General features: G+C 52.6%; 1 protein-coding gene across 2 annotated transcripts in view; it reads right to left on the reverse strand.

Moving 5' to 3' along the window:
- Nucleotides 1–25,480, reverse strand: part of LOC119706811 (ankyrin repeat and fibronectin type-III domain-containing protein 1-like) — a 73,390-nt gene extending 47,910 nt beyond the window's left edge. The window contains exon 1 of one of the 2 annotated variants that reach the window (XM_038150911.1): nucleotides 25,440–25,480. The gene's annotated coding sequence lies outside the window, so the exon portion shown is untranslated. The remainder of the gene's footprint in view (nucleotides 1–25,439) is intronic. The other variant, XM_038150910.1, reaches the window with a different exon arrangement.
- Between the last annotated feature and the right edge of the window lie 227 nt (nucleotides 25,481–25,707).

The following is a 25,707-nucleotide window of genomic DNA, read 5'->3' on the forward strand; positions in this document are numbered from 1 at the left end:
ATGGGGCTTGGAGCAATCTGGGATAGTGGGAGGTGTTCCTGCTGACGGTAGAGGGGTGGAACAAGATTATCATGAAGGCCTCTTTCAACCCAAACCATTCCATGATTTCTAGGATTCTATGAAATGGGAGGCTAGGATGATGTCCTGCCAGAACACAGCAGTGAGGTACCTTCCCCAAGGAACAGCACAGGAGCTCAGCTGGGCTAGCAAGGCAGCAGAACATCTCAGGAGGTTTGGCTCCTACCCAAAGGATGAAGCATTGGCTTATCCAGTTCCTCCAAGTCCCTGGTTTTCCTTTAGGATTTCAGTGTCCCACTTCTCAGGCTGACTCAGCCGTGATTAGCTGGTTAGCTCTGCTGCTGTAACAGCCCCAGGCCTGCCTGCAGGATGTGACATTAGGAAACCTCTCCCCTAGGACACACTGGTGTTCAAGAGGGTCTCAGTTCCCACCCTGACAAGCTCAGGACAGATCAGACAGAATGTCAGAGCAACTGTGGGCAGCCATTCTGAGAGCAAGTGATGAATTCAGGCATATACACTCAACCAAACTTTTCCATGAGCTGTCCCAGAGGGCTGGGGATCTGATGAGCAGGTTGGGTGGTGCTGCAGAGAAGGAGCCAAATGCTCATGTGGTGCTGAGGGGATGAGCTCTGTGAGCGCCCTAGCTCACCCACCTGCTGAGGACACAGCTGCACACCCAAACGACCCTGTCTGGTGGGACAGAGCTTGGGATGCCTCTTCTGACCCAGAGAGGAGGGTGCTCAAGGGCAGGACAGCTGGGCAGCAGTCCAAGGCTTCCCAAAGGCCAGGGAGAGGGACCCCGGGGACGCTGCAGATGGGGAAAGAGTGACAGGACTTGCATGAGAGGGTAAGGAAAGAATGTAGAGGGCTCATCAAAAGGAGAAGTGTCTGACAGCCCTAGGATACAAGGCTGCAGCCCTAGACAAGTTGATCCTCAGACCCTGAACCATTCCTCCCCCTGCCACAGCTCACCTCAACATGAGCCATTGTTCTGATTACCCTAAAACAGTAAAGAAAAGATGGGTCAAAGTGCAACCCCCTGAAAACCACAGCCCAGGGCAGCCCCTTTCATTGGCCCAACACAGCTGTGATCACTGGGGAGTTGGGGAAGGGATTTTTATAACAACAAAAGTCTCAGTGGTCACTGACATTTGCCAGATATTGGGGGCTATAATCAGTGTTTAAAGCCTGTCAGTGAGCACTGCTGTGCCAAGCCTGACTCTTCACAAGCCGAGCAGATGCAGGCATCAGGACTGATGCTGGGCTGGATTCCCTAGAAAGGACCAAGCTGGGCTCTGCAGGTCCTGGCTCTTCAGCCAGAAGCCAGGCAGAGCAGACAGGATTCTCTATTTAAAGTATGATAACAGGGTCACAGAAATGTCTGCCAGCAAAAGGACTTGGATACCTTGATCTAATTATAGCTGGCATTATCAGGCTGCATTACAATTAGCAAGTCAGTGGCCAGTCTCTATTTCTGGTCTGCAACATGAGGCAGGTCGGTATTCCAAGGAAGAAGGAGAAGGGAAGCAGGGGGAGCCGGACGGAGATACCTCACAGTGTGTTTAAATAAGCAGCACAGCTGCTTCCGAGCGCTGTGGACAGGCAAGTTTTATTTGGAGGGTGTTTATATGGAAAGCCAAGGAGAGAAACACAACCTATCCCTTCAGCACAGCCTCCGTCAGTCACCTGTGAGCAGCTCCTGACCCCGCACCCTCTCCTTCCCCTGATGGTGAGGGCTGTCCGCACCCTCCAGGGGAGCTCGGGGTCCCACCAGACCTGTGGGGTCCTGTGCCTCAGAGCAGAACTCTGGCCCAGCTTTTGATGGAGTCATTAACGTGGGAATTGTCCTCTCAGATCATCCAATCTGACCATTCCCCCAGCACTGCCAAGGCAACCACTGAGCCATGTCCCAGGTGACACATCCACACAACTTCTAAATCCTTCCGGGGATGGTGATTCCACCCCTGCCCTTCCATTGGAAGGGCAGCCTCTTCCAATGTCTGAGCACCCTTCCAATACCTGAGCATCCTTCTGTTTCTTCCAGTGAAGAAATTTTCCTTAACATCCAAACTTTTCTAAGCTATTTAGAAGCCGTATTGAAGCAGCGTCCAGGAGGGAACCCAACCACACATCCTATTTGAACCCCACAAAGCCTATTCACACTGGCCCGTTCAGTGTTCAGCACCAGACCAGTCACTTAAGGACAGCTGACAGCAGCCAGAATACCTGGAAATGGCTGGCATTTTTAGAACATCTTTTTGTTTTCTTTGAAAACCAGAGTTTATCAAACTTGGAGCATTTGATGCAAAGTATATGATGCTAATCCAAGCAGAAGGAACCATCTGATGAGTCCCAAATTAAAATGTTCCTTTGTTTTGGCTTTCAAACATTGCATTTTAATACGAATGCACAATCAGAATGGAAGGTAAATTTGCATGTCCTTCCCCTAAAAATTCTCTCTCAAAACAATAATTTTACTCATTTGCATTTTGACAATAACAACTGTCCCCTCTCTGACCAACATCTGTGCTGTGACAGAGATGCTGGGCACATATGCCACAGCCTAGTGAGTCATCCTGCACCCCAGCATGACTGTCCCACGGGGGGGGACTGGACCTGCATCAGTATCATCTCCCCCCTGAGCAGAAACCTTCCAGCTGGAAACCCACCCCCACAGGAACCATCCCAAGGGTGGGCACAGCAAGGAGGCAGCAGGATGTGCTGCTGAAAGCCCAGGAGTACAAATGTGGAATGAAAAGGGGCTACAGGACCTTGCAAGAGGTGGGATCCTGGAGACAATGTAAGACGATCAGGAAGTTTCCTCTCTCTCCAGATTCTAAACAATATTTAGGCTGGGATCTGCACCCCTGTGCCATTGTCACATTAGGATCCTGTTGTTGCCATTTTGTGCTGTGAAACAGCTGAAAATAAGAGAAGGGTTTGGGGGTGCTGCTGGCTGAGAGCTGGACCTGCCCCGGCCGTGTGCACCCAGAACCCCCCTGGGCTGGGCCAAGCCCAGTGTGGGCAGCAGGGAAGGGGAGGATTCTGCCCCCTCAGGTGAGACCCCACCTGCAGAGCTGCCCCAGCCCTGGAGTCCCAGCCCAGGAATGACATGGAGCTGCTGTAGTGAATCCAGAGGAGGTCACAGAGATACTCCAAGGGCTGGAGCCCCTCTGCTCTGAACCTTCTGCTAGGGGTCTTCAGCCCCAAGAAAAGAAGGCTCCAGGGAGAGCTCAGACCCTCTTCCAGGGCCTAAAGGGGCTCCAGGAGAGCTGGAGAGGGACTGGGGACAAGGAACTGGAGTGACAGGACAAGGGGAAATGGCTTCCCACTGCCAGAGGGCAGGGATAGATGTGATATTGAGAAGGAACTGTGAGGGTGGGGAGGCCCTGGCACAGGGTGCCCAGAGCAGCTGTGGTTGCCCCTGGATCCCTGCAAGTATTCCAGGCCAGGTTGAATGGGGCTTGGAGCAAGCTGGTCTAGTGGAAGGTGTCCCTGCCCATGGCAGGGGGTGGAACTGGATGGTCTTTAAGGTCCTTTTCAAAGCAAACCATTCCATGATCCTATGATTGTATGTAACAAAGATCTTTTTCTGACTCCCAACTACGAACCAGATCATTGACAAGGACCATTTCATGACTGGCCTATTCCAGTGTGCTTCACTCTCAAAATTAACAGTCTACTTTAAACCCAATAATCCATCCATATACAGACAACAAATAAAACCTACAAAATAACATGGTCAAAAATTCCTTTCCTTGGGCAAGATTCCCATCCCTTTGCTTGTTTTTAAGAATTGTATCATTTCCCTCTGTGATTACTTTAATGAAGATATCTATCACTCCTTCCTGAGCAGCAGGACAGAGCACTTGGGCTCTTCCAAGCAGGCTGTGTGAGCATGATGGATTGTCCATGTGCCAAGTCAGAGGAACGTGCAGACTTGCTCCTGTCTTGCCAGGAGCCAGGTTCTCAGAATTCCCCTACTACAAATTACAGCTTTTATCCTAATTAAAAAGATAGCAGGGAAAATAAAGAAAAGGACGAAATCCAACCAATGTTTTTGTTTACGTTCCCTCAACAAGGGTGGGTGAGAAGGTTTCTGAGGGACTCAGTCCTCCTGGGACCTTCATCTCCCTCCACTCCCGCCAGCTGAGCCCACACATGGAGAGGCAGCACCACACCATGCTGGCAGCCCCGCCGTGCCGTGCCGTGCCGTGCCGTGCCGTGCCGAGCCGTGCCTTGCCAAGCTGTGCCGTGGCTTGCCGTGCCTTGCCATACCGTGCCTTGCTGTGCCGTGCCGAGCCGTGCCGTGCCTTGCCGTGCTGTGCCTTGCCGTGCTGAGCTGTGCCGTGCCGTGCTGTGCTGAGCTGAGCCGAGCCGAGCCGAGCCGTGCCATGCTGAGCTGAGCCGAGCCGAGCCGAGCCGAGCCGTGCCATGCTGAGCTGAGCCGAGCCGAGCCGAGCCGAGCCGTGCCATGCTGAGCTGAGCCGAGCCGTGCCGTGCTGTGCTGAGCTGAGCCGAGCCGTGCCGTGCTGTGCTGAGCCGAGCCGAGCCGTGCCGTGCTGTGCTGAGCTGAGCCGAGCCGTGCTGTGCCTTGCCAAGCTGTGCCGTGCCTTGCTGAGCCATGCCCAGCTGTGCCGTGCCCAGCCGCCCCAGCCCATGCCTGCAGCCTGCCCTCCCCATGCGGGGACGGAGCCCCGGGGGATGTGCCATTGTTTAGTCTGCACGCAGCCCTGGCGCTGGAGCCGCCTCTTGTTTTCCATGGCCCCACGTCCCACGCTGCACAGGAATGGAAAAGCTTGTTATTCTGGGCTGCCGGGCGGCCGGGCCCTTCCAGGAGCGGGAGCAGGGATGTGGTTAGGGCGAGCCGGCCGCAGCCTCCATGGATCGGCTCCTGGCTGGCACCCATCTCCTCCAGACCGCACCGCCCGCACCAGCGCCCGCCGCGGGACTGGCAGGTGACAGGAGCTGGCTGTGCCGGGAACACAATGCACTCGTGTGCCCAAGTGTGCCTGCACGGGCCTGGAGGGAGGGTGAAACATGGGAGAAGGGTGACAGAGAACAGGCCCAGACCCCAGAGGCACCAGACAGCTGCTGATAAATGAATCCCTCAGCATACCACTGGCCTCAGTGCTCAGGAACAGTACCAAGCAGGGCCAGGACACGTCCCTTTGGGTGATGGAGCACTGGAATGGGCTGCCCAGAGGGGCTGGGGAGTCTCCTTCCCTGAATATGATAAAAAACACCTCTGGGCACGATCCTGTGTAACCTGCTGTAGGTGCTTTAGCAGGGGTTGGACAAGATGATCTCCAGAGATGCCTTCCCACCCCAACCACTCCCCAGTCCCACGGCACACACAGCCTGACCCACGGTTCTGCTGCCTCTGCACCATCTGGGAAGTTGGAGGTCTTGGTGACCCCCAAGGGCACCCAATACCTCTCTGTTTCACTCACAAAGTTCCTCATACTGGTAAAAACCTATGTAAGAAGTTAAGACCTATTAAATCCCAACATATGGAGGATCCTGGGCAACCACAGGGAAAAAGAAGAATGGCATAATACCACAAGCCTGATTATGAGATGTATCACTGGTGCTCACCAGCACCAAACAGGAAAAACTCACTAAAGTACTTTAATGGTCAGAAGAACACGACCATAAAATGCCACTGTGTTACCACAGCCCTATTCTGCCCTCTGTGGTTCTTCTCCTGCAGAGAGTAAGTGATTATTAGCAGCTGTCGCTGCACCCACACCACAGAGCCCACTCCGCTGCCAGCACCTCCTGGTCCCAGGATGGGCTGCAGGAAGATGAAGAGCTGTGGAGGCACCTGTGGAACTTGTGCCCTGGCCCTGGGGGGATCTGGCCGGGGGCTGGGGGTGGAGACCCTCCAGGCCGCCGTTCCAACCACATCTGTCCATGCTAAACCAAAACGTCCCTCTCTCGTTTTCCCTCAGGATTTGTGAGCATGTCAGAATTAAACCCCAGTCTCCTGGGCTTATTGCACAGGAATCTGCATCTTTTTCTCTTTTCTGTGTCCCAGTTCTTCCCAGTTCAGTAAAAATCCCTCCCCACCTTGCCAAAGGCACTTCAATACTCACAGGGATGCAGGACGCTGCTTAGCAGCCCTTGAAATAATGGGGACCAGGAGAATGGGAAACACATCCCTACAGGCAAACCATGGCTTCTTCAAACTTCCTCCCAGGCCAAAACTGCCCTTGAAAAGGAGTTACAAAGGTCCCTCTTGCAAGAAGGGGAAAAATGCAAGAGAGAAAAGCCCTTGGCGAGCCTCCCGCGCAGCCGGCTCCGGCCCCCGCGGCTGCCATGGAGGTTCGAGGGACTTGAAGGGCTTTGCGACGCAATAAAAACATTCCTGCTAGCAAAGCATGAAACCCCAAAAGTTTATGGGAAACCACTGTCTTCGGGATGTCTGCATATCTTCAGGCATCCTGGGAGCTGTAGTTCAAAGAAACCAAGAAAAAGCAAGCAGCCGATAATGATGGTTTCTGGATGGAGGTTGTGTGACTATTGGCTCCCGCACGAAAGCCTGAATTTCTGGGATGCTGAGCCCATTTCTGCAGCCAAAGGAGAGAGAGCTCCTTGGCGCCTGGGGCACGAGGGACTCCAGCCCCACAGCAAGGGAGAGTGAGAGGCACCAGGCACCCAGAGAAGGGCAACCCAAAAACTAGGTGTTGATGACTGGGAAGAGGAATGCACTGCAGCAGAGGCCAAGAGGGACAGTCCAAAGCCATTTCCAGGGCTGGGAACCTGGCTGGAGCACGGCCTCACCTGTGAGCTAAAACCTCTGTGCCTCAGTTTCCCCATAAACTGTTATTATCCTCCTATTCCCAAGGGCTGCAAGGTTTGGTCTTCTCTGTTTGAACACCCATGGGGAGCTGAATTCCTCAGAAGGCTCACTGTTCACACTGCACCAGCAGCATTAAATCACCCCCAGGCCAATTTCCTCTGAGCCCATGAAGGACAGCCATGCCAGCCAGGCTGCTGAAAGGCACTTTATTCCGACATGAGACACCCTGCATGCAAGAGTCACCTCCCAGCAGGAGAGCCAGCAGCATGTGATGTGACACCCTCCAGATGAGGCACTGCCCATCAGCAGAACTGCCACACCTGAAATGCCCTGGGGTGCAGGGGCAGTGGTAGGGGGACAGAGATATGAGAGGCTGTGCATCATCCTGGACTGAGTGTAGAGTGATGCAGGACATACTTTCATTTCCAACCAAGGAATCCTGCAGCAAAGACCACAACCTGGGTGAAGCCAGCACTGGAGACATGAGCCAGGCAGGTGGCCTTCTCACTACCTGCTTTGTATCGTGGGCTTGGGCTTCACAGGCCAGAGCACGAGACTGCCCTGTGGCTGTGCAGGGCCCTGTGTGACACGGTACAACACCTGCCCACCAACGCACCACCACACAGAACTGCGGGGACAAACCCACATAGTCAGATCTTGCACCAGCTCACACAATCAACCCCAGCATGGTGTGCTCTGCTGGCTGCTGTCAGCCTGAGGGCCTCACAAAGGGTTCTGACACTTGGAAAGCAAAGATAAACCAAAGGAAAGCTTGTCCTTGGGGAAGACCCGTAGCCCTGAAGAACAAAGAAGAGGTGGAGCATTCACACTGGCAATAGCAGCCTGGATGCTATTCCATGGATGCTCTCCAGCTGTGGCATCATCCCACTCCAGAGCAGAATATCTTGCACATTGTTGCCAAAACCACACATTGGTGCTCGCCAAACACTGCCCATGGGGTGGGAACACCACACGAGGCAGGTCCCCAGGACACAGCACTCTTCTCACCTCACTGCCACTCCATCCAGGCTGTCACAGAGCTGGGCCTTTCAACTCCTCAGCAGCACTCTGGTCTGATGAGGCAGCAGGTCCACACGACACTGCAGCCCAGAGCTGAGTTTCTGGAGGTTCTGCAGACATGTTGGTTTTGTAGAGCTGGGCCCTCTGCTCTGGAGAAGAGTGGCTAGAATGTTTCTGGGCCAGCTGTGCCTTCACAGGCAGTGGAAAGGGCACCCAGAAATGGTCAAGGCCAGGGCACGTAAGCTGAAGACCTAGCAAGATTTAGGACATCATGCTGGTGCCTCTTGCTTCCTTTTCCTTGACTGCCAAACTCACACAGTAATCCTGATTTCTCCTGAAACTAAATCCAGACTGACTGAAACCATGCAGTGGACAGAGCCAGCTCCCTGTTCTGAGGCTCCCAAACCCCAGGAAATACCCACAGGCCGTGGGCTGAGTGTCGGGGGTGAATGCCAGCACCTGCTCCACCTCTCCCAAGGCAGGAGGTCTGCAATGTGGCCTTGCAATGGCTGTCCCTGCTCACTTCAAACCTCAGTTTGGAGCCCTTATTCTGTACTTCAGAGCTGATAAAACCCAGCTGAGGAAGATGGTGGGGACTTCAGCAGCAGAGCAGATGCTCAGAAACCAGGACTACCTCCCAGACGAGCCCAGCCAAAGCACAGCATGTGCCTCTTGCACTGCCAGTCTTCTCCTGCACTGCCCGACCCTGACAGAGCCTTTTCATGGCACCAACCAGCCTCGGGAATGGACATCTTCAAAGCAGAACCTCAGGGAGAGAAGAGAGGAACAGGAAGCTGCTGTTACAGGCCATTCCTGAAAGGAAAAGTAGACATCTGGGTTCAGAGCACCTCTCAGCAGCTGGAGGAACACACAGGCACTGCTGTGGTTTGAGACAGGTTGGCTCAATGCTCCAACAGGTACCCTGGGCCTTCTGCAGTCATTTCCCTTTGAATTAATGCCACTCTTCAGATCTGACTGACAATGCTGACGTCTGGCTATTACACCAGGAGTCGTTCCCAAAGCTCCTGTGCCTTTTTCCAAAAGAGCCAAAGCAGCAAAGGGTTATTAACCAGCTAGCACAGGGAAGGAACGTGCTGTTCTTTGACAGGAACTGTGCTAATGAACATTATAAAATTAAAGATCAGGAAAACCTCAATGGCAACTTCAGCCCTAGAAAAGCAGCCATTCAACCCCAAGGAAAACAGCCAAGAATGAAGAAAGTTCACTGTGGATTCTGGGTCCACATTCCAGAACTTTCACCTCCAGCACGAGGTTACTCCATTAAAGCAGAGTCTGGCTTTAGGCTCATCACAGAAGTATCCAAAGGCCCTCTGCTAATTCTGGATACGATTTCAGCCAGCCACCACCCTATCCTGATGGAAAGCAGTTAGGTGATAGCTGAACCAGGACTTTGCAAGCCACTAAGAGCACCATGCAGACACAGATCCCTGTCTTTTCTTTTACCACATTCCTTTAGCACCAGGGACAAGTGGCCCTGGTGTCCTCTCTCTTCACACCTCCTTGGAGCTGGTTAATCCACAGAGAAGAAGAGGAGCTGCCACACCATGATGTTTGTGGCCTTGCAAGTGGCTTTCAGGTTTGCTTGAATGGTTTGCTTGAAAACTTGAGTGTTTTTCAGGCTTCATCTCCTTGGCCACTGCAGGGACTGCTTTAACAGAAGCAAGTCCAATGAAACACTTCAGCATGTGCTCATCTCCCAGGTAAGAGCAGCCTGTGGAGATCAGTGCCCCAGAAGAACACTTTCCTGGATGTGATGGAGATGCCACCACCAAAGCCCTACCTAAGTAAGACCTCCCAAGGCTGCCTCTCCCCAGGAAAAACAGCAAACCAAATTATCAACCTATATTTAGGCATTTAAAAACAAGCACAACTCACTCCACTCTACAAAATAACAAAAATCCTGGGAAAAACAGAGCACCAACTGTACCTTCACACGTGCCCCACCAAGCGTCAACCCAAGGTGAGCAGAAGCAGCTGAGTCCAAGAGAGTCACATTTTCGAAGGAACATTAATGCAGGCCTGGAGCTGGTGGTGACAGGTGAGCTCCGGGCTCCTGGCTGAGCTGGGCTCAGTGGGAGATGGGGCTGGAGCCCCGTGGGATGGATGCTCTAAATTAGGAATGAAAACATTGCTCCCCTGCTCAGCAGAAGGCTACACTCAAAGTGAGCCCTTGTCTGGGACAGCCAGCGGGCAAAGTGAGGCGATAACAATAGCTCTGCCAGAGTGCAAAATATACCCGCAACTTGTTTGGAATTACTTTGTGCTGGGCTTTAAAATATGCTGAAAAATTTCCATCCAGCCTGGCTGTGGAGCTGCAGGAGGAGCCTGAGGTTTGTTCCCATGTACAGTGATGCTGATCTGAATTTCTCCCCATGGGTTGTGAAAAGAGAGAACTCTCAGGGAGGGCAGCGCTGAGAGATGGGGACAAGGAGCCACCCAGGGTGCTCTAGCAGTGATTTTGGGTGGGGACTGCACAGTACCCACACCAGTGGCTGCAGGGAGGAGTGATGCTCCTTCCCAGCACAGGAAAGTACCCCATGGACACATCAAGCTGAGTTAAACCACAGAGGGAGATCTACTCCAAGAGCAGGCAGCACAGCCCCCGCTGGCGCTTGTGGTTCAAATTAAAGCAGCTCCATTACAAACAAACCTGTGGGAGGGAGAGGCAAAGTAAGAATCCCTCGAGGAATCTGCAAGGCACTGGAGGAGCTAAAAATAACCACCACCAACAAATCAATCTAGAAACAGAAAGCTAAAATCCCTAATAATAGAAGGTTGCCAGGTGGAGGAGGGAGGTGCCTGGCATCCTGCGCCCTGGCTCTGCCCACCAAGGATCCTGCAGAGAGTGGAGGCACAGGAATGTGGGACTGAGGGGGCATTGCTGCTTCTGCCTCTGACAACACCAGCTTCCATACAGGGAAGCGTGGCATTGTTTCCCTGTTTACCTTTGTGGTTTCAGATTGTCTCTCAAGATGGGCCAGCTGACTCCAAGGAACCAAGGTGTGCTTCAGTCAAACTGCCCAATCCCTCCTCCACTCCCTTCCAAGCTCCAGAAATGGAGCCAAATCTTGTGTCCTTTCCAGTTCTGGTCACCATCTTTCCCACATCCCTCTGGTAAGATCAGTCTGATCTTAGGACTCCTCTCTGTATCTGTCAGTGCTCAGGTCTGATATTTCCCCCCACCCCAGACCCCTCCAAGGATGCATATCCCAATCCAGGCCTTCCACCCCTGAACATGTGCTATCACAGACAGAAACCTCAGAGTACGGGTCACCACGATCTCACAACTGTAAAGTAACAGAAACACTCTCAGAAAGAGGATAAAGGGGTCTGGATGGCAGCTCAATTGCAATGTGAAATTCAAATGTGAATTTCAGGACTTCACAGGACCAGAAGAATCTGTCCCGGATGTGTAAGTCAGAAGGGTGGAGGAGCCCTGGGTTTGTTCACCAGGCTCACAAGAGAATTTGCAGCTCGCCGGAAGGTCCCAGCACACGGGCAGAGAGCTCCTGTCCTCCACATCCCCAAGGCCAGCAGGAAGAATGCATCCCAGGGGGATTGGGAGAGCCCCCCACCCTGCTCGTGCCGTCCCCACCCCCCAGGCTGCCATCTACACACCATGACAGGTCCAGAGCCAAGCAGAGATGTGCCATGGGGGCTGCACCCATCCCTGTCCGTCCCCACCCCAGCCGCGGCACGGCGGCCCCGGATCCGACGGGCAGAACTGGAGGGACATGAGGCAAGGACAGGCCACCCGGGAGCAGGGACAGGAGCCGGGGAGGAGGAGGTGATTCCATGTGTTGCCCTTGCCTCCCCCAGCACGGCTCAGCTCGGGTAACGAGTGCTGCAGGAAAGGGGACGCTGCTCTCCTGACACGATACACGCTGCTAATCCCACGGCTTTATCTGTCACTTTATCTGTCACTTTATCTGTCACTTCCGCGCCGGCTGCGGGACCCAGCCCCATCCTGCCTGCCTCCCGGGGTGCTCCTGCCTGCCTCCCGGCTGCCTACCTCTCTCATCCCCGCTCCTCGCTCCCTGCTTTGCCATAAAAACTCCAGGAGGGGAAAAAGGGTGTTGACAGGGTGTTTGTTAAATCAAATGAGCTGGGAATGAGTGGGAGCCTCATCAGGCAGTGCTCCCAACTCTCCTGCACAAAGCACTTCCCTGGGCTGGGAGGGGAGAACAGGACCGGAGTGGGGCTGGGGATTCGCCCGTGGGGTCGATGCTGACACAGAGCACCCCTGCGAGGGTGTAGAAGTTTAGCGCTGGGCAAGGAACTGGGGAAGCACAGGAGCAAAGCTCCCAGTGGTCACCAGCCCCTCCTGGGTGCTTCCCTGCCCCGCTGCTGCCTGCAGGGACCCCCCACATCCCTCACATCCCCAGCCTCCAGGAATCAGCAGCTGGCCCTGACATTCCCATCCAGCACCTCCTCTCTGGCTGTGAACCAAGAGCCCTGGACATGCCTGGAGGGATCTACCCAGGGACACAGACCCCAGCCCGGGGGTCCCCATGGCAGCGCCCACCCGGGCCAGGGCCAGCTCTCTGCCCAGGAGCGCCAGAGCAGATAACCTGCACTGTGCAAGTGCTGGGGCATGCAGCTCGGCAATAGCCCAGCTCTCCAGCTCAGGAATGTCCAAATAAATACAGAAATACATAAAAAGGCCATAAATAAGGTTGCCTGAGATGACTGTTTGTCTCCCGCCTGGCCAGGACCCCTGCTCCCCTGCTGCTGTTTGCCTTGGCAGATGACAGCTGGGTAATTTGTTTCCATTGCAATGAAGTCCCAATTAACTGGAATAAACTTTTTACACTAAGTGTGTTTGTTTAACAAACTGGCTCTTTCAGAGCCTCACCGAGACCTGATTGATGCATTTGAGGGGAGTGGAAACACACTGGGTGCTTGGACATTAAAGCTGCAGTGTCTGAGCAAGCTGGGGCTGAAAGGGCTCTCTCTGTGTTTGGGAAATCAAAATTGACACCTCTGATGTCTGGACTGGGATAGGGATTTCAGCGTGGCCTTTGTGCCCAAATATTGACAGTTTCTCATTTGCTGGGGCTGACACCCCCTCCCGTGTCCCCGCGGGGCTGGGGATTGCCCAGGGCCACACTCCGCTCTGCTGGGAGAAGGTGGGATCCACCACTGCTGGGATGCACGTGGTCCCTCCTGGAGACAGCACTGGGGGCTCCAGCCAGCCATCAAAACCCCAAAGAAAGGTGGGATTGACTCCACAGGGCACTCTTGATGAAGCAGAGCCAATGTCTGCAGAAACAGCCATGCTCCTTCTCCCAGCCCTCTGAGATCAGCTTCATGGCTCATGAACCATTGATTCACAGCAGCAAAGCCAAGATAGTGAGAGACCAGTCTGAGATGGCTGGAAACTGGCTGGGAGTCTGAGTCTAGTTTCTGGTTCACACCACAATTTTCAGCAACACACTCCAGCTGAGGAGAGGTGAGAGAACAGAGAAACATGATAAAAGCCCAGAAGCAGAGTACTCAGAACCATGTTGGGATGGAAATGGCAAAGCCAAGTGGACAAACTGCACAACAGGGGTCTGACACAACTGGGGGCCAAGGCAGGCAGTGAAGACACTGTGCAGGCAGAGGGACTGCCTGGACACATCTGGAGACTGCAGCTCTCATGCTGTGCCTCCTTTGGGAACATTGCTGCTGGGAGCACCCTCAGGACAGCAAAACTAAGCCCCACATCTGCCAGATGGTGGCCTAGGATGCAGAGGGGCAAAAGAGAAACACCATGAGGAAAAGATGACCCAATCACCCCTGGCAGTGGTGCCAAAGGCAGGCACCAAGCACTGCTGCTGGCTCTGGTGGGATGTCCCACGAGGAGGGAAAAGCCATGGCACAGCTCCATGGGAGAGCCCACGCCAGGACCAACCCCACGCTGGAGCTGTGTCCGAGCTGCCTAGTGAGACACTGCATGAATAATAAGCACTTCTGGACAACAAAGCACTTCTGGCATCCGAGGGGACAATGAGCGCAGGTGAGCTTTCTCTCCCTGGGTGCTTTTTGCTTCCTAGCTCAAACTGCAAAGGAAAACCTCCAACAGACCCTGCTTGAGAACTGTCAGCTCCAGAGGTGTTCTTGAAGCATTCGCTGGGAAGGTTTTTCTATTTTAAATCTAAAAATGGGAATTTTCCAGAGCTCCTTTCTTCTGCCTCTCCAGCCCATTTCCTCAAAGCAACACACACATTTCCATTTACTGTGGGGCAAGGTGGTGTTTTCCTGTGGCTGGGGCTTGAGCTGATCTCCCATAATCCATCAGGAAAATGCTCCAAAGTCTGCCTGAAGTCAGCCTGCCAGGGCTGTCCACAGCTTGATTCAGTCAAGTCTTTAATTTAGGTGTAAATACCATTATTCATTGTTCCAGGCCCTGGCACAGGGTGCCCAGAGGAGCTGTGGCTGCCCCTGGATCCCTGGCAGTGTCCAAGGTTGAACAGGCCTTGGAGCACCCTGGGATAGTGGGAGGTTTCCCTGCCCGTGGCAGGGGGTGGAACAAGATGAGCTTTAAGGTCCCTTCCAACCCAAACCATTCTGGGATTCCATGATTCTTCAGCGATTATTATCAGCTCGTCCTACATTCAGGATGTGTTGAAGCCCCCAGAGGCAGCACTGATGGCAGAGCTCGGCACTGTCTGCCCAGGCTCCCTGTGCAGTCCATGGGGAGGTAAGAATTCATTTCCCCATAAATTAGATGGAATGCTGGTCATGATGCTCTTTCACATGATGTCCTAAGCCTGAAGAGACAAATATGCACCCTCACCTTTTTGCCTTCCCACTGCACAGCCACCACACCACCCTAAATGCATTCTGCCAATGCCAGAAACCTGCAGGAAAGCTGAAATCCTTGGATTACCCTCCATGCACACGGCTCTGTCAGGAGGCAGGAAAGACAGCACGTTTCCTCCTTTAACATCCTTAGTCACACTTTTCCCTGAGCAGATTAGCACTATTTCCATGGCCCCCTGCAGGCTGCCCGGCACATCCCAGTCCCGCCTGATTATCCCTCCCAGAGGAAGAGCTCCAGGATTCGGCTAATTGCTCACACAACCTGTGACTGCCCCTGGATCCCTGGAAGTGTTCCAAGAAAGGGGTTTGGAGATACCTGGGACAGTGGAAGGGTGTCCCTGCCCATGGCAGAGGGGTAGAACTAGAGGATCCTTAAGGTCCCTTCCAACCCAAACCCTTGTGTGATTCTCCAGTGCCACGGCCCAGCTGTCAATGTGGCCCTGCAGGTGGGAGCACGGAGAGAAAAATACCACAATGGTATTTGAATAAAAACCCAGATTAATGTGTGGCTGTTCCAAGAAACTGTATCAGAGCCCTGCTCGTGCTGTGCTGAGAGACAAAGCTCTTGAGATGATGCGAGGCAGCAAGGTGGAGAAAGGAGAATGAGGAAAGGGAAATTTTCCCTCATGAGCAGAAACTGAAGGCACTCAACACTCCTGGAGCTGCTACGCTGCTGAACGTGATCACAGTGCCTGTGTGGGAGGCTGGCAGGGAGTGAAGAGGAGGGCACTGCACACTTACAGTACACATTATATGTTTTTCTTTGGAATTACAGATCTTTTAGCAGTTGGTGCTTGAATAAACACATATTTACCTTCTCACCAAGGACTGGGGCGAGGCACAGCACATCATACCTAAGCCAGTTGCAGGAGCTCAGCCTTAAGGCACGTTCCCAATGGGTAAGAAATTTAATGTGTTAGCACACTGGGAGACTCTCAGAGCCAGCAGTAAAATCATGGAATCATGGGGAAGGTTTGGGTTCCATCTAGCTCCAACCTCCTGCCATGGAGAGCAGAATAGAGTGGTCAATACAAATGAAATATTACAATATATAGGAAAATTGTTAGGGAAACTAAACAAAGGAAAAATGTGTGGCTGGACAAAATGGAAAATCTGCTATTGGAGGCCAAACAAAGGCTAGCAATCGGTCTGGTTTTAAGGATCACTGGGGCTACTTTAAAGCAGAGTCTGTCGGACTGCTCACATGATGCAGAAAAGGAAAACATAGTCCATATTTATTCTGTGTTTGGAAAAAAAAATGTGAGTAAACTAATTCCTAGGAGAGATGAAGCTCTCCTCAATCATTAGCATCCATGTGTATCAAATGTGGCCAAATAGCACCAAGCAGCCAGCACAGCCAACACATACCCAAAAACTGGGGAGAGGTTTTTGGGCTCTGCTGCTTGTTTTGAGCCAAGTTCAGGTTACCACATCCAGATAGGAAATGGCTCCTTCCCCCAACATTCCCACCCGGCAATAAGGGTGACCTAGTTACCAACCAGTCAGCCTGATATAGGACCCAGAAGGCAGGGCTCATCTGGAATTAAATTAAGAAATAATTAAAGGATGTAAGTTCTAATTAAAGTCAGTCGGTGTGTCTTGGTGGAAGAGATCTTGTCAAATGAGCCTGATGTCACTCTGTAATGAACACTCGCTTGCAGGAAAGGTCTTGTGCCCCTCCCAGCTGCGCAGGCAGAGCTCTCAGTGCTTCTTGATGCTCTCATTTCAGAAGATGGGGCTGTGCAGCCCAAATCAAGCACTTTAAATAGATTTAGAGCCGGCTGACAGGTCTCACACAGGAGGTGTCAATGGGGAATCGTTAGCGAGGCTCCACCGGGAACACACCAGTCGATATTTCCATTGATGATCACGATGGAAATACAAAATCCTCACCTCAGAAAATTAGCAGATGACAGGAAGATTGATGGAATGGTAAATATTGATGAGGAGAGAGGGAAATGCCTGGTAATGCTGAGCCCATTCAAATGCAGCCCAGCCCGGGATAACACAGCTTCGGAGAGGGATTTCAGGCCATATTTTTGAACAGGGACTGGATCCCAGAAAAGAGAGAGCTTCCAGAAAGGGTGAGGGGTCACCACGGGTGAGCAGCCCAGCACAAGGCTCTAATGTGATGCTGTGATGAAAAAAGCTGATGCAGTTCTTTGGGGAGAGCAGGAGAGCTGCACATACTGCACTGCTGGGACTGCCACTACCACTCCTGCAATTAAGGTGTCCATGTTTAAAGGGGACACTAAAACAGCAGAGCCTGGAGGGATGAGTCACAAAATTGATCTGGTGGCTGGAGAAAATACCATGCTGTAAAAGATTTGAGCTATATTGAGTTTATTGATAAAAATCTGCCATCCACCAAAAACCAGAGTGGTGCCAACTGCTTTTATCAGTGAGACGTGCCAGGAGGCAGGGACTGGGAAGTGGAGCCCAGCAAATTCTAGTGAGTTTTGGGTCAGGATTAGATACATCTCAGGGATGCTCAGAGAATCAGATAACTCTCAGAAGGCAACCAAAACCTCTACAGGAGCTTGTGGGTAATTCATATCCCTGCAGCACATGGGAGGCCAAAGGAGTGATCTAATAGACCTAAATCCCAGCCAAATGAATCCCAGCAGACAACTGGAGCTCCAGGGCTGACTCCTGCCATGCACAGGATGAAGGCTCAGGAGGGCTTTAAACTGACAGAGGGGACTTTAAACTGGCAGAGAGCAGGTTTGGAGTAAACGCTATGAAGGAATTGTTCCCTGTGAGGGTGGGCAGGCCCTGGCACAGGGTGCCCAGAGAAGCTGTGGCTGCCCCTGGATCCCCAGGTTGGATGGGGCTTGGAGCGACCTGGGCTAGTGGAAGGTGTCCCTGCCATGGCAGGAGGTAGGACCGGATGAGTTTTCATGTTCCTTCCAACCCAAACCATTCTGGGATCCTATGAGATAGTCCTGGCCTTGGAGCCATGGGGAGCTGGGGGGGCACTGAGGTCCTCAAAGCAGAAATTCTGAGCTACAAGTTCAGCTCCCTCTGAGGAGTCCCCATCAAGTCTTGAGCCAGAAGCACAGCATGAGGGAAAGGATTCCTCTGTCTTGGAGAAAGCCCAGCAGGGATTGCTGGCAGCAGCTCAGGAAACTCCTCTCCCCACTTGTCCCTTTTGCACCCGGCTGTCTTTGGGACCGATGGCTGCTGTGGGTGGCAGCGGCACCTCCCATGGCTAAAGCATCTCTGTGTTGACTCACTGCAGCAAACATTTTGCTCTCCTGCTTAGGGGAGAAAGCAGGCTTGGTTATTTGTTAAAAATGCCCATCTTCCTACACTTCCATTCCCTTTCTGTGATTAATGCCAGGCGCTGCAGTCGTGGCAGGGCTGCAGCTGGTGCTTAGTGGCTCCTGTGCCAGCCTGAGTGCTGAGCTGACAGCATTGTCCTCCCAGCACCAGAGGGGAAGGCAGCCCCCGGCTCAGAGCAGCAGGGCAGGCAGATGCCATCCTCATGTCCCCACCAGTGGCCCAGGGAGCCCCAGTGCCCAGGAGGGGCCATGCCCACTCTGCTCCCTCCTTCTGGAAAAAGCAGCAAGGAGAGGGACCCCATGGTGAGCAAGGAGTCTTGTGCTGCCCAGAGGCTCTGCAGGGGGACAAGGGCTGAGTCCCCATCCCTGCTGGCATTTCATAGGGACAGAATCCCCTCAGGAAAGTGCACAGTCCAGGGGAACACACGCCCTTCAGATGGGACAACAGAAAGCACGACAGAAAGACTTTGAGTTCTTGTGTGGCAGTGCCAGAGACAGGGAATCAGGCCCAGGAAGGTTTTTGATTGGAATGGAATTGAAATTACAGGGGGACAAAATTCACCCTGCTTTGGTGTAAAGAAAGGGGCTGGGGAATCAGGGAAAAAAGCCCTGCAAGTTTCTATGACAACTGCCACAGTAAGAGCCTACACTGCAACCTCAGTTAGCACATTAAAAGCTGCAGAGAAACAATGAAACCCTAAACTTTATTTTATACTAGGTGCAGGAGGGCCATTGCCAGGGGAGAGCAGGCACAGGGCCTGGGGGTGATCCAGTGCTCCCATGGCCTGTGCATTCAGTGCAGGATGAAATGAGTTCAGCCAGCCCCAGTAACTCCTCCTCCTGTCCCCTGGGCTCCAGGGACCACTAAAACCAAATCCTTGTCCAAACCTTTCTTGGGCCAACATATTTAATTCTGGTTATCAAGGGTCCTGATGCTATCCAGGGTATCTGTGTCCTGAAAAAACATGGATTCAGAATAGTTTGGGTTGGAAGGGACCTTAAAGCCCATCTCATTCTAACTCCCTGCCATGGGCAGGGACACCTCCCACTGTCCCAGGTTGCTCCAAGCCCCATCCAGCCTGGCCTTGGACACAGCTAGGGATCCAGGGGCAGCTGCTGTGGGCAAACTGTGCCAGGGCCTCACCATCCTCACAGGGAAGAATCTCTCCCCAATAGCAAATTTAAATCTCTTCTCTTTCACTTTAAAACCATTCTCCTTTGTCCTATCACTCTCTGTCCATGTAAACAAGACACTCTCCCTCTCTTTAATAAGCTCCTTTAAGTACTGGAAGACTGAAATGAGGTGCCACTGAAGCCTTTTCTTCCCCAGGCTGAGCACCCTCAGCTCTCCCAGCCTGGCTCAGAGCAGAGGGCCCAGCCCTGGAAGCATGTTTGTGGCCTCCTCTGGACCCATTCTGTGTGCAGAGCATTCCACCATGATCCTCCAGGCCCGGTGGGCACAGGAGCCCAGGCCGGGCACTCTCTCCCACGGAGCAACAAAAAAGAAAATTAGTAAGAGCAGTGTGCATCCAGACTTCACCAGAGCCACAGTCCTCAGCAGGGCCTCCCAGGCACATGACGAAGTGCTGCCCTCCCAGCTGCAGTGGGACAGGACAGCCAGGCCTTTCGCAGGGGGCCCTGCCCTCATCCCCGGGTACAAAATGGTACCAGCTTCCAGCTTCCCGAGCAAACAGCGATGTTAGCCTGGGCAGGGAGCCCAGAGGCCACCGTGCAAAGCAGCAGGGTGATGGCTCCTCCACGCCTGAGCTCCTGTCAGATCCCTGCCGGCACCGCTCCTCCTCGGGGCCCTGTCCCAGCTCCCTCCACAGCCCAGAGGAACAGCCCAGACCTGCCTGTTCTGAACTGGCAGGAGATCAGCTGAACTCCTGCACCCACTGCAAATGTCCAGAGCAACCCTCTGCCGTGCCGTAAGATACCCCTCAGTTCATTCCCACTTCTGCTACTCCCCAGCTCCCTGCTGCTTCCCAGTGCCCATTCCTGCTTCTCCTAACTCCCTGCTCCCAGGCTGCTCAGGGTCAGCTCTGCACTCTCTTCCCAGACTGGCATTTGTTAAATTACTACATTTCTTCAAAGTGCCTTTCCAAGGTTCCCTTCCTTTTTCTGCACTCCGAAGTATTAAAGCCCCTACACCTGCCTGAAGCTCAGACTGAATCCACTGGCCAAACTCCAGGGGGAATATTTTATAAATTTTGTTATAGTGTTTCAATGGCTCAGCCCCACTGCCAAGATACCCCACACCAGCACCAAAATCTTCTTTAAATATGTTGTGTGTAAAGGAGATCCCTCCTCGACTCTCTAGAGATCTGCCTTGGCCAGGATTTGGGGTTGGAAGTGAGGACACCGTGTTCATGATCCCTTCTGGAGGGCTACACTCCCCTTCAGCTTCCAACCTGCACCCGCCCAAAGAGCACCCATCCCACAGATCCCAGCATTTCTCTTTCACCCTCCACAGCTCTGCCATCCCATCACCACAGAGATGTTGGTGATGGTGCTTCACCCTTTCCTGCAACCAAAGCTGGGAGCATTCTGCAAAGCTGTGCACGTGGTTTTGGGACACTTTCTTGCATCACTGAGTATCCCAATGAGTATCCTTTACAGAGAGGTGGTCTTGGCATTGCTTCTCCTACCCCACAGCTCCTGGTGTCACTGGCACCATCTCTTTCTCCCCACTTCCCATGTGTGTCCTCCTCCCTCTGCTCAGCACTTGAAACCTGAGCTCCCAGCTGAACAACTCTCAGCCACCACAAAAAAAGTCAAACACTGCCTATACGTGTGTGATTATCATCATTACTGCAGCAATAATGTCTGAGGCAAGGAGGCGCTGAAATGAGAACCTGGCTTAGGAACACATCACACTTATTATGATGGTCCTTAATGCTTCCAAAATGTAAATACTGATTTCTAGAGCCTTAAAACCACCAACATTTTATGAGATAATGATTCAGCAAGGAAACACTTTCATCTAAGTGCTGGCATGGCAAGATTGGAGTCTGGGAGATGAAATGTTCTGCTGTAAGGGCCAGGTGACAAAGAATTAGCTGCGGAGACAGCTTCATGTAATGACTTTGAGGCAAAACAAACAGGAGCTGCTGCTTTCTGGGAGGTGGTTTCAAAGGTCTCTCGCGTGTTTGCACATCTGAGGCTGGAGGACAGAGGGTGGGGGCAGCCTTTAATCCGAGCTGGAGCCAGAGCCACGAGGTACCTGCCCAAAAGGGCTGTGGGATCCTGTGGGATCCTGCTGCTGCAGGGCATGCTCTGAGACAGCTGGTCTCTTCTGCACGGCCACCATCCCAGGGGGCAGGAGGAGCAGACCAATGGAGAGCATTTTGTCACTACAGCTGTGTCTCTCCTGACACCTCAGAGTGCCTGGCAGATATTCCCTGCTCCCGAGCGACGGCTCCCTGAGAGCTGAACAGCGTGGGGGGAATGAGGGCAGCTCCCACTGCAAATCAGTGACACTTTATTAAGCCAAGGTATTTCAGTCTGCATTTGCTAGGGGGTTTATGAGTGTCATTACTACCAACATTTCTTTCTGCTTTAAAGAAAATGAGTTCCTGACACTGAGGAGCAAATATGTGCCAGGGGCAATTAGCAAACACACCGGACAACTTCAGTTCCTGTCAAGAGACTTCCACCCAGCCCTGCCAGGAGAGTTATTACCTCCTGTCCCAGGAAAGCCTATTCCTGTCTCTGAGCATGGTGTCCTTGCCCCTGAGACCTCAGCCAGGGGCTTCTTGCTGCCTTGACAGAGAAGTCAGGGCCCTGTGTTAGAAATTTGGAAGGACCTCTGGAAGCCTGGATATTCTGACAGCATTACGGCTGTATCAGCACCTTCCAAAAGTGGGGTGGCAAAGGAGTGAACAGCTCAGAGGCTGGACTGATACAACCCCATCTTTCTTCCCTGATCCCTACAAACTCTCGTCAGATCCCAGCCAGAGCAGAGTTGCAGCCAGGGCTACACTGGGGCAGGCATGGGTCCAAACTGCATCAGATGAGAGTTGTTAGGTCAGGATAAATCATTCTGACATCTGAACACACTGTTTTGGAAACACAGGAAGGCACCTGTACCTGTTCATGTGGGATGGCTGGAGAAGTCAGTGCAGGTAAGGATACCTGTGCACATGTTGACTAACAGCTGCACTTGTGGCCATTCCCAACATGCCAGGTTCCTCTCTCAGGTATTTCAGCTACAGGAGCTCTTTATGTGCCACTGCTGGTCCTTCCTTGGCTGGTCTCTACCCCTTTCAGTTCTCAGCTGATGTAACTTTTCTTAAGATTAATGCTTCAGTATTCTTGAGTCAGGCTGCATCCCTCCATTTACCATGGAAGAGGGAACATTACCTCCCAGAATAAAAACCAGGGGACCCAGCTCCTGACATGGGCCAGCTCTTACAGGAATATCCATAAGCACTATCACTGAAGCCCTTGCAAGCAGAAGGGTGCTCCCCAGAGCAGGCAGCAGCTTCTGGGCACCTCTGACTTCCTATAGCTGAGGTCCACCTGCACAACACTCCTCTGTGTGCCTCCACTGCATCTTGGGGCAACCCAGTGGGAGATCTGTACCTCACTGATGGACTGGGAGGAGGGGAAGGGCCATCAGAGGCTGATGGGTGAGGGTGGACACGTCTCCATGCCCTTTATCAGCACTGGGATGTTCCAGGAGCTCAGGAAACACCCGCCTGCTGGCTGAGACAGACTGACGGGAACAGTGAGGTGAGGACACATTTCCATTTCTCAGGGGAAGAGGCAACAAAGGAAAGAAAAGAGTCACTCCAGGAGACACAAGGAAATTCAGCAGATGGAATATCTGATGTCCATTGAGGAAGAGGGCATCTGATTAGAGAGAGCTGAACATGGCAGGAATGGAGCAGGAGTCACTCCCAGGACAAGCAGTGACAAAACTCACTGCTGAGATTTCTAGCACGTGTGTCTCCTTTTTCTGCTTTCAGGACCAACGCCTGCTGTGGGAGAGCCCCAAAGCCTGACACATGAGCAGGATGGCTCTGACCCTGCTCCCACAGGGCTTTGGTGGCAGGTGAGCCAATGCCTCAGAAGCTGGAAAAGGAAAAGGAGAAGCACAATCAAGTTTGCTCTGGCACATGGGAGCTGCAGGACCAGCTACACACTGCTGGACTTCTCTCAGCTCACCACCCTCATTGCACAGATGTGTCCAGGAACCACCACAGCTGGGCTCGGCTCTTCTCATGCTCTGGCTGCTCGCCACCACCTTGCCCAGGGCTCGGGGAACTGTCAGTTTGGGCTGTGGAGCTGCTGCAGAGGAGCTGAGCTGTCTCAAGTCCTCAGCAGGGTCACCCAACTTCTGGCATTTTCTAGCAACTCTTCTCTGCTGAGGAGGACGAGCTCCAGCCCTGCCAGAAACTGAAGGGCTCCATAGAGAGCACCTGGTCCAGCCTTGCAGATGGGTTCCAACAGGCACAGTGTGGTATCAGCTGGTGGATCAAAAAGCTAGATGGGACGGGGCAGTGGTACCAGGCCACATCATGGCCACAAACTTACCCATCACAACTCCAAAACAGCCTCTGAGGAGTGTAAATGGGCTGGGCATTAACCAAAGTCACAGTGTTATGACCAGGCACATCACAGCTGCTGGGCCAAACCATGGAGGTCCCGTGGCCTCGTAGAACAGAGAAACAAACTCCCATAAAACATCCTGTATCTACAAGAGCACCAGTAACCCTACTCTGACCCAGCAGCTCCACACCTTCAGCAAGATGGGAAGCCCATGTTCTCCCATTCAAGGTAGAGAAACATTCCTCATTTCTCAGAGGAGCTTAGTTATAAATGCAGCACCACAAATTGTTGCTACCAACCCCCAAAACCACAGGAAATTATAGAAAAACTGAACAGTAAGAGCTCTTTAAAGATTTCCTCCAAATCTCCTACTTCAAGACTCCCCAAAGCTTCAGCTGGAACTGAGACATGGGAGATGCTTCAATCTGTTCTAAACCTGCTTGTCAGACTCCTCACAAACACAGCACTACACTCAGGAGCACCAAAATCTTGGACAGCTGTTGGGAGAGGTCACACAAACACAACCATGAGCTCTTTGCCAAAGGTGTGTTCATGTTGTTGTGGCATCCACAATGACTCCATGATCTCCTGTGATATTCCTCTGATCTCCCAGAAAACCATGCAGGATTAAACAGATATTCTGTATTTCCAGATGTCTTTATCTGTCTGAGGTCTTGGAAAGCTGATGAGCTGCACTGCCTTGGGGTGGACAGGCAGAGAAGCTCCCTCAAATCAGACTTTCAGTACGGACCTAGAAACCAGCACCGAGTTTTAAAAACTCTTGGTGGCATAAAGAGGAATCAGCAGACAACTGAAGAGCATACACACACCCCACACTTGCTCTCCCAGGACGGACAGTGAGCAGGCAGATCTGTACAACAATCCCTGAAACAGCCTGTCACCCCTGGACCTGTTCCCTCTGAGGCCAAGCCTGACTCAGACCGAGGATGCTGCCATGCTGCTTGCACTGCTGGGATGCTCGGGAAAGCAGCAGAGTGAGCAAGAGCAGGACAGTGAGCTGGAGGAGAAATCCTCAACCCAATTCCTTCTGAATTGTCCAAAGCCATGCTCCCCTGACAATCCTGCCCATCAGAGCACTGTCCCACAACTTCAATTCCACCTATGTTTTTTGGTTTGGTCTTTTTTTTTCAGAAGAAAGGTGATAACCTGAAGACCTTCACTTCCCCAAGCAAAGCAGGAGCAACACAAGGTCCCACAGGCGACGTGCTCAGCAGCACAACACACAATGCAGTGCCAGGGCAGAGCCCAACCTCTCAGCAGGGCTTTTAACAGAGTTTGCCATTATCCAAATGATGATGGGAACAAACCTGTCCATCCAGCAAGCACAGCCCTCTTACCTAGAAGGTGCCATGCTGTGGTAAGGTTCTGTTACCTAATCCATATACCAAGCAGCCAACTGCTTGTGTTGGTGGAGTGGTTTGCAGTAACTTTCTCATGTCCATAGCTCTAAAGCCCCCTTGCCTTCCTCTCCCCCTGCAGCTCCCAGAGCTGCACCAAGCACAGTGGGTGAAGACAAAGGGCACCAGCAGCTGTGGGAGATGCACTGCGAGATCTGCTTGCTGTGACCCACAGCGGAACCCTTCAATTCTCCAAGGCAGCTCAGCTGTGCAAACCAGGAACAGAGGGAGCCTGAGGTGGGAAAGGTCACCAGTGCACCCCCCTCTCCCGGCTCTGTCCCCCGGGCTCAGTCAAGCTGTCATGGCTCCTTCTGACCTGATGGAAGGATTTGCATATGCCCTGAAGCCAGCATGACTGACAGCCCTTCCACTGTTATCCTCACTTGTGTAATTGCAGCAGCTATTCTTGTACACTGAAATGTCTAATCTTAGCAAGCCATGGAGCTGCTGGGTAATATGGACCAGCCGGGAATTTCCATGCAATTACTCACCACTGCTACTGGCACTTACTTTGGCTGGTAAAAGTCCTTCTTGTCTGCCGACCCCAGGCTCTGCAAGACACAAAAGACAGATGTATTTATTTTTTTGACCCTTTGCCAAGCAAGTATCACTAATGAGAATGTGTGGGGAAGCACTGAAAGGCACGTGTCTGTTATTTTCCTGCCCGATGGGTCTTAGTGTACTGGCTGGACAGGACAGTTTGGCCCTCCAGCCATAGGCAGTACCCATAGCATCAAAGATGTAAAAATAGAGAGTTAAACTAGAGGTGAGAGGATGC

This window comes from Motacilla alba, chromosome 14 (genome assembly GCF_015832195.1).
Source record: "Motacilla alba alba isolate MOTALB_02 chromosome 14, Motacilla_alba_V1.0_pri, whole genome shotgun sequence".
Lineage (NCBI taxonomy): Eukaryota > Metazoa > Chordata > Aves > Passeriformes > Motacillidae > Motacilla > Motacilla alba.